We start from the raw sequence: 1,103 nt of genomic DNA, 5'->3' as shown, positions 1-1,103 counted from the left end.
CTCATCTGCAGAACAGTTTTTTTTTTTAACAGAAGTGATATTTCAGGCTTGAACAGCTCCGGTGGTGAGACAGCTTAGCGTTGTAGTGCTTACAGGTAACTTTATTTCTTTCCAGCCCAGCACTGGGAAAAGTTTTAAAATAAAAAAAATTCCTGAAGAATCTGACTTCTGCCATGTTTCTGCCCTGGCTGCAGCTCAGGTTCTTGAGAGCGRCCGCGATTTGCCGCACAGAGACATGCGACGAAAGCCATCTAAAGCCAATAGAGATCAAGATTCCGCCTTCCCGCTGTGACCACTGGGTTTGTATGTGTCTGTGTGTGTGTTAGCAACCCCAGTTAACAGAGAGCCGATGAAGAAATATAAAGAAATAAATAACTGCATTAACACGCATTTAAAAATGATCGCAGTTAAGCGTCAGCTGTGTTAACATGTCCGGCACTAATATATATACGTATCATTTTTAAGCAAATAGACCAAGTCTTATAGGAGCTGTGCTCATCACATTTCACTACCAATTTCTATATATCTTTTTTTTCTCTAAACGATACTTTTTGTAAAAAAATTTTCATGACATATACAGAAATACTAAGTGTGTACTCACCAAAACTAAAACGGATCCCATTAGCACAGGCTAATTATGGACTTTTCTTAGAAACATAAGAGTCATGTTTATTAAAATACCTGTCTGAACCTCATAAGTTGGCAAACATCAAAGGTTCTAAGAAAGAAATGTAAGCAGACTCTTTACAGAATGAGAAATCAGCTCTACATCGTTTGCGATTTGCCAACGCCACAAATTATTCAGAAAACCGGTGCAAATGTTGCACTTGGTCATAATATCTGAMAAAACTGTGAATGATAGAAGATATTCAGTAAATCCAGGATTCGCACAAAGTTCTAGAGGTTGCAGGTGTTGGAATGAATCACTGCAGAGTCTGTCAAGTCTTTGGAGAGCCTCCCCGCTGCTTTTGTTTTAGTGCAATCACAACTCCTTGAGGCTGACTAACTGCTTTCATCCTGTTTTAATGACTGAAGACAGTGAGAAAGGAGAGAAAAAAACAGCGAGGAGGAAGGAACACCTTTCTTTTACACGTACCAAGAAA

The sequence above is a fragment of the Austrofundulus limnaeus genome, unplaced genomic scaffold, assembly GCF_001266775.1.
Source record: "Austrofundulus limnaeus strain Quisiro unplaced genomic scaffold, Austrofundulus_limnaeus-1.0 Scaffold59, whole genome shotgun sequence".
NCBI classification, from domain to species: Eukaryota; Metazoa; Chordata; class Actinopteri; order Cyprinodontiformes; family Rivulidae; genus Austrofundulus; species Austrofundulus limnaeus.
The sequence above is the reverse complement of the archived record's forward strand: the minus strand, read 5'-3'. Positions refer to the sequence as shown.